The sequence below is a fragment of the Cherax quadricarinatus genome, chromosome 18 (genome assembly GCF_038502225.1).
Source record: "Cherax quadricarinatus isolate ZL_2023a chromosome 18, ASM3850222v1, whole genome shotgun sequence".
NCBI classification, from domain to species: domain Eukaryota; kingdom Metazoa; phylum Arthropoda; class Malacostraca; order Decapoda; family Parastacidae; genus Cherax; species Cherax quadricarinatus.
This window is the reverse complement of record NC_091309.1, coordinates 39,043,785-39,051,102: the sequence shown is the minus strand read 5'-3', so window position 1 is coordinate 39,051,102 and position 7,318 is coordinate 39,043,785. Positions and strand designations below refer to the sequence as shown.

Below are 7,318 nucleotides of genomic sequence, written 5' to 3'. Positions count from 1 at the left end.
AATCTGTATTGATAAAGCCACTGGATGGCGAAACGTCTACAATAAAGATAACCAGATGTTGCACAAGTGTCTTAACTTTCAATCCTAACCCTGGGGAAGGGGAAACATTGAAAACCTCACTGGAAATATGACAGTCCGTGATGACCTCCTGATTTAATTGGGATATCCTGGGTTACTAACCGTCTGGGTTTTAATTACCCGAACAAAATCATCTTCAAGTACTATCCAAATCCAGCGTTGCTTATCTTCGTTGATCGCCTAAGAATCGGTGTATCATCATGGTATCATCACGGTATCATCATGGTATCATCATGGTATCATCATGGTATCATCATGGTATCATCACGGTATCATCACGGTATCATCACGGTATCATCTTGGTATCATCATGGTATCATCATGGTATCATCATGGTATCATCATGGTATCATCACGGTATCATCACCGTATCATCACGGTATCATCATGGTATCATCACGGTATCATCATGGTATCATCATGGTATCATCATGGTATCATCATGGTATCATCATGGTATCATCACGGTATCATCACGGTATCATCACGGTATCATCATGGTATCATCATGGTATCATCATGGTATCATCATGGTATCATCATGGTATCATCATGGTATCATGGTATCATCATGGTATCATCATGGTATCATCATGGTATCATGGTATCATCATGGTATCATCATGGTATCATCATGGTATCATGGTATCATCATGGTATCATCATGGTATCATGGTATCATCATGGTATCATCGTAATTTGGCTGTTTACTAGAAATATGAGTTAAGGATAAAAGTAGTTAAGGTTTTTAAGATCATGATACAGGTATGAGACCACAAAGGAGCTCTTAAAGACAGTCACATTGTTTGAGTTTACTGGGTTATCCTTGGTCATATCTACGTATTGTGCTTCTTCTGTGTCCATAACGTGCTTAAGGGGAGGTGAATGGCTCCTTAAGACTAAAGGAGACTCCATCTTCTTCCTTAGGTAATTTAGGTAAAGAAATCTGGTTATTCCAAAACATGCAGTGTTACGTATGCATATTAACTAAGATTAATGATTGCTGGTTTAAGCTCATTAATAATGATAAATAAGCAAGAAAATTCTCTAAATTATATCCAAACAAAAATTGGTATACAGTAAGAGCCCTATGAACAAGCAATGGGCCCACTTAGGACCTGGGGTGATTCATACCGGCCAGAAGGCAGTTGCTAAGAGACCACCACATAGGTAGGATCTCCGTGAGTGTGGTGTCACCCAGTAATAGGGAAAATATAGTGCCCGCTAGGGTTCTCATAAGAGAACAATTGGTTCATCTATGCAGTCAGTTACCTGCGCAGAATTAGAAGTTATAAACTTCAATTGTGAACATAACTGCCATGTCTCACTGTAGTAACTGGCGGTACTTATAACTGGCTAGTGAACTCGGTAAAGGTGACTGGATGAAACTCAGAATTAAGTCCATCACTCTCAAAGAAGACTTCACTGCAGTATTATCCAGGTAAGATGTGCAATTTAAGAATTCTACTTTAGTTTGGGTTAGTCTAATTACTACTAATAATAATAATGTTTATTTCAAAGGATACAATGTTTGTACAAAGGAGAATGATATATGGGTGTACATGCCGAAAGCCCCAAAATGTGCAGAGCATTTCAGGCAAACTTAAGACTAACTTAAGATTAGTAAGGCAACAGCAAAAAAGTGTAACTTTAGGAGTTTACAATGAATACAATAAATACGAGGAATACAAGGAATACAATGTAACTGCATAACGAACCAAAAGAAGTCAGCAAAGTTGACCTTCAGATTTTTGTTACTTTTTTTTTTATATTTTATTTAAAACATTATAAATTACAAGGTGGTATAAAATATTAAATAACACCACAATACAGGATCTGAACAAGATTGCTAAGAATCATATCACAAGTGCAGAAGAAAAATTTTGAAAACCCAATACAAAATAGGAATGTGTAACAAACACGCAAAATACATATATACCATCCACTGACACACATTATACAAAATGATAAAATATCTGACACATGCACACAAAACTGTTGGATGGGGGAGCCGCCCCCCATGAAAACCCATCTATAAATACATCCACATCATTCGCACACTTAATGATCACAACAGTGATCAAACATTAATTTATGTAACGTTTATATATACATGCAACTGGCTATGAGATTTTACTTAAGAACAAACTCTGGTAATTATTTTAAAACATGACTCCATAACAAAAATAAACATTATACAAATTACATGATCATATAAATCAACAACTGCAAAATTTATACAGCATATGTATAATCTTAGAACCTTTTGATCACAGACGAATTACTCACAGCAGATTCCACAGAATGGTTAAGTCTATTTATATTAGGAGAAATCCAAATATTTTTAAAATAATGAATTTGTAATGTATCTCCTCAAAAACTTTATGCAGTAAAGGAGAAAAGTCACAACATACTCGTATTGAAATATTCATTATTACAAAATAACTGGACTCTTACTAAAACATGGCTGAATTGATACATTTCAGTGAATTTCGTTGGAAGTAATCTCTGAGCAGTCTCAAATGCTTAACTAATTACTACATCATTACAGCATTATATCTTATTAACCTTAACTAAGCAATCTTCTGAAACTGACCAAGCTTACTGAACAACTATCCCTGAACTTATGGTACCATAACATGTTCATAATTCATCTTTAAAAAGTCAACTAAACTCAAAAAAAAAAAATACCCTGCTTGTATACAGTGGCATTAGTAAAGTGTGCTTAAGTAAACATGTGCACTCCACGCGCACCAAACACGCTTCATGTATCTACAGCTAGCATAATTCATGATCACCAGGACCAACACCTGGTTATCCCTATCAGGGTGACCAACCTTTGGGCCCCCTCCTTCCAGAATGCCATACATACCGTTCTCCACACATACTTGGATCGTGCATTCACATGGTTTTTCATAATCATGTGGCAAGAGCTTACCCTAGTACTGTGCACAGACACACTTGAATTGTATTTCTACCTTAGTGACACAGAGACAGCATACCTCAAGGTACATGATACAATCAAGCAATCACGTGAGCGACTCTGTCATATAAAAATTCATGAAAACACACCTGATTATTAAAAGAGAGCACTATTATACGCTCACCCACAATCCAGGTTTGTGTGCTGATCCAAACTCAACACGATACATGAAATGTTCCCAGCCACCAAGACACACACCTCCCTCACACACCGTACACCACACCTTTACTTATCAAAAGCATCACTCACGCCCACGCATACCTCAAGAAGCCAGCTTCATTTTACCCCTTAAGATTGCAACACCCATAAGTCCCTGACGAGGAAGCTACGATATCCCTCCGAAAAGGTTAAATGCCATCTGTTCCCAGTGATGTCCTTATTCCTCCGTTGCGTCCCACAAAATATCGCTGCCAGTGCCCTGATTCTCTCCCTGATTTTTGTTATTATTTCTAGTATCAAGTAACTAATTAATGGTGGGTTACGCATTACAAATTTATCATAATCAGCAGCGTTTGTACAATGTGTCATTATGAAGGCAATTTTTCACTAGAGGTTGGTGTGATCTGGACGGCAATTGGCAGTTAACACTAGCAGAGATAAAAATTAACAACAATGTGCTCTCCCAGTGTGGTGGTGCAAGGGGGCAGACCTGGTGTTATCCCAGTGTGGTGGTGCAAGGGAGCAGACCAGGTGCTATCCCAGTGTGGTGGTGCAAGGGGGCAGACCTGGTGTTATCCCAGTGTGGTGGTGCAAGGGAGCAGACCTGGTGCTATCCCAGTGTGGTGGTGCAAGGGTGCAGACCAGGTGCTATCCCAGTGTGGTGGTGCAAGGGGGCAGACCTGGTGCTATCCCAGTGTGGTGGTGCAAGGGGGCAGACCTGGTGCTATCCCAGTGTGGTGGTGCAAGGGGCCAGACCTGGTGCTATCCCAGTGTGATGGTGCAAGGGGGCATACCTGGTGCTATCCCAGTGTGGTGGTGCAAGGGGGCAGACCTGGTGCTATCTCAGTGTGGTGGTGCAAGGGGGCAGACCTGGTGCTATCCCAGTGTGGTGGTGCAAGGGGACACACCTGGTGCTATCCCAGTGTGGTGGTGCAAGGGAGCAGACCTGGTGCTATCCCAGTGTGGTGGTGCAAGGGGGCAGACCTGGTGCTATCCCAGTGTGGTGGTGCAAGGGGGCAGACCTGGTGCTATCCCAGTGTGGTGGTGCAAGGGTGCAGACCAGGTGCTATCCCAGTGTGGTGGTGCAAGGGGCCAGACCTGGTGCTATCCCAGTGTGGTGGTGCAAGGTGGCAGACCTGGTGCTTTCCCAGTGTGGTGGTGCAAGAGAGCAGACCTGGTGCTATCCCAGTGTGGTGGTGCAAGGGGGAAGACCTGGTGCTTTCCCAGTGTGGTGCAAGGGAGTAGACCTGGTGCTATCCTAGTGTGGTTGTGTAAGGGAGCAGACCTGGTGCTTTCCCAGTGTGGTGGTGCAAGGGAGTAGACTTGGTGCTATCCCAGTGTGGTGGTGCAAGGGGGCAGACCTGGTGCTATCCCAGTGTGGTGGTGCAAGGGAGTAGACCTGGTGCTATCCCAGTGTGGTGGTGCAAGGGGGCAGACCTGGTGCTATCCCAGTGTGGTGGTGCAAGGGTTCAGACCTGGTGCTATCCCAGTGTGGTGGTGCAAGGCGGCAGACCTGGTGCTATCCCAGTGTGGTGGTGCAAGGGGGCAGACCTGGTGCTTTCCCAGTGTGGTGGTGCAAGGTGGCAGACCTGGTGCTATCCCAGTGTGGTGGTGCAAGGGGGCAGACCTGGTGCTATCCCAGTGTGGTGGTGCAAGGGAGTAGACCTGGTGCTATCCCAGTGTGGTGGTGCAAGGGAGTAGACCTGGTGCTATCCCAGTGTGGTGGTGCAAGGGGGCAGACCTGGTGCTTTCCCAGTGTGGTGGTGCAAGGTGGCAGACCTGGTGCTATCCCAGTGTGGTGGTGCAAGGGGGCAGACCTGGTGCTTTCCCAGTGTGGTGGTGCAAGGTGGCAGACCTGGTGCTATCCCAGTGTGGTGGTGCAAGGGGGCAGACCTGGTGCTATCCCAGTGTGGTGGTGCAAGGGAGTAGACCTGGTGCTATCCCAGTGTGGTGGTGCAAGGGGGCAGACCTGGTGCTTTCCCAGTGTGGTGGTGCAAGGTGGCAGACCTGGTGCTATCCCAGTGTGGTGGTGCAAGGGGGCAGACCTGGTGCTATCCCAGTGTGGTGCAAGGATTCAGACCTGGTGCTATCCCAGTGTGGTGGTGCAAGGGTGCTTTCCCGGAGCTCAGGTTGAGGTCTGTGGTTGATGGTGGCACCACCAACTAAGCAACCCACCCAATACCCACCGTCACCCACTATTATCAACCACCACCCTCACCCCACCCCCAACCAAATACCACCACCCCACCTCCCTCCCGCACCCAACCACCACCTCCCGCACCCAACCACCACCACCCGCACCCAACCACCACCACCTCCCACCCGCACCCAACCACCACCACCCGCACCCAACCACCACCACCTCCCACCCGCACCCAACCACCACCACCCGCACCCAACCACCACCACCCGCACCCAACCACCACCACCTCCCACCCGCACCCAACCACCACCACCCGCACCCAACCACCACCACCCGCACCCAACCATCACCACCTCCAGCCATCCACCACCCCCACCCAACCACCACCCCCACCCAACCACCACCACCCAATCATGTGATTGGCAGATCCTGTTGATGTTAGGTGGTATATTGGACAGACATTCCCTCACTTCTACCGATTGTAGACTTTCCCTCTTGTTAGTTATATTTGTGAGCACAGCCAGTCCCAACTGTCACAGTCCAGTGGTGGTAAATTGCGCGAGGATTACCAATTTTTTTTTATCAATATGAGGATATTCATCCTTAATCTCTCTCCAGAATATTCATTCTTAATCTGTATCCAAAACTCGTCCAGAGGCTCTTCCTTCCGCATTAATTTAAGACTGTCATCATTACGTATTTCAATTAACTCCTCTTGTGTGAGACTGACCTTCGATGGTCTTGATACTGATGCAATAAACGTGTTTCTCATCCAGTGAATATTCTCTACATAAGTTAGAGAAGATTCACTGGATGAGAAATTCTTAATGTAAGTTCGAATCGAAGACGACGACGAGAGCTGTCGTGAGATGGGAAGGAAGAAGGATAAGGAAGGATGGAAATACTGGAAAAGGATGGGAAGGAGGGGAAGAGGAGGAATAAAGGCAAGTGGTCCAACCACTTTGGGACATGTGGTATCAAAGTACTGGAGGCGTAGATGGAGAGGCTTGGATGATGTCGGTACTTGGCTCACTAGGAAAGGATGGCCGAGGCAGCGGCAGGAGCTGGGAGTGTCAGAAGGCAGCAAGCAGGATGAGTTGTATTGGTGGATGTTACAAAAAACGCGATTCTAAAAGATTAGAGATCTCCAGTGAATGGAAATAAATGGTATAAAATACCGACACAATGGCAATATAAACACAAATGCAGTATAATGTGATCCTTTATTGACTACGTTTCGCCCACACAGTGGGCTTTTTCAAGTCACAAACAGAACGACTTGTGACTTGAAAAAGCCCACTGTGTGGGCGAAACGTAGTCAATAAAGGATCACATTATACTGCATTTGTGTTTATATTGCCATCTCCAGTGAATACTAGAAAGGACTGTTCTTCTATCATCCAGCCTGTTACTGGGTTTTCGTAACAATTAGTCAGTATCCTTGTCCAATTATCCATTAGAATTCAGTATGATTCAATAGTGCTTCAGGATTACAACTGGTAGGCTACTAACTAGGGAAATTAAAATTTAATAAATTTATTAATAATTAAGTTGTCTAGGCGTATATCAAATTAAATTAAATTAATCACAGTAATCAAAATAATATTTATCTCTTCTCTCGCGTACAATATTATTGTGCTGAAAGCACATATCTTATTTATAAGTCTTAAGTACCGTCTGGTACATTAACATTTAATAAGATATTACAAATATGTACAAGTAAGTTTGTGTGTATGTGTGTAAGTGCTCTTAGTAGTTCACTATGTCTCACGACTCGACTAGACTTAAACAAGTGACTGACAAAGTCCTCAAATAAACTAACTTCTTGACCAACTGGCAATCAGAACAGTCTGCTTAAACAATAAAAAGAATGATAAGCCCAATAGCAATATAACAAGCAACTGCGACACAATCAGGATCAAGGAGATAATATAATGACACTAAGTAGAGACCAT

The 7,318-nt window shown here is 44.3% G+C and overlaps 1 protein-coding gene across 2 annotated transcripts in view; it reads left to right on the top strand.

Moving 5' to 3' along the window:
- The first annotated feature begins 1,241 nt into the window (after positions 1-1,241).
- The window catches only part of LOC128689495 (uncharacterized), a 755,803-nt gene continuing 749,726 nt past the window's right edge, over positions 1,242-7,318 (top strand). For both annotated transcript variants that reach the window (XM_070086428.1, XM_070086432.1), the window contains exon 1: positions 1,242-1,519. The gene's annotated coding sequence lies outside the window, so the exon portion shown is untranslated. The remainder of the gene's footprint in view (positions 1,520-7,318) is intronic.